The following is a 718-nucleotide window of genomic DNA, read 5'->3' on the forward strand; positions in this document are numbered from 1 at the left end:
GCTTAGTCATTAAAAACTCTGGCTGCTTTTCCAGAGGAACTGAGTTCAATTCCCAGCTCCCACCTGGCAGGTCACAACCATGCCAACTCCAGTTCCAGGGAATCCAATGCCCTCTTCTGGCCTCTGCAGGCATTAGGCACATATGTGATGCACAGGCATACACGAGCAGACAAAACACACATACACATAAAAAATTAGAAACAATAAAATAAATCTTTAAAAAAAGAATAAACGTTGTTTTGGAAACTTTGGAACAAATTTATTAGTTAATGAGAAAATGAGACAGAAGGCAGATGCTAAATGAGACTTAAGTCATAGTTTCCTGTCTGCTTTTAGGGGGAAAAAAAAAACAAAACAAAAAAGTACCAACACAAAACCAAACCTAACAAAGCTCAGAAACGCAAGGCTGTGCTGCCAGTTAACTGCCTGCAGTGCACAATAGGCATCAGGTCATCGTTGTTCTTTGCGCTCTACTATCAAGGAGGGATTTGGTTTTGTTTTTTAATGAAAAAGAATTTGGGGGCAGTGGTGGTGCACACCTTCAAAACAGCACTTGGGAGGCAGAGACAGGCGGCTCTCTGTGAGTTCGAGGCCAGCCTGGTCTACAGAGCAAGGCCCCAAGACAGGTTCCAAAGTTACAGAGAAACCCTGTTTCAAAAAACCAAAAAAAAAAAAAAAAAAAAAAAAAAAAAAAAAAAAAAAAAAAAATTTTTTTAAT

Source organism: Alexandromys fortis, unplaced genomic scaffold, assembly GCF_014885135.2.
Source record: "Alexandromys fortis isolate MF-2015 unplaced genomic scaffold, M_Fortis_MF-2015_v1.1 scaffold_111, whole genome shotgun sequence".
Classification (NCBI taxonomy): domain Eukaryota; kingdom Metazoa; phylum Chordata; class Mammalia; order Rodentia; family Cricetidae; genus Alexandromys; species Alexandromys fortis.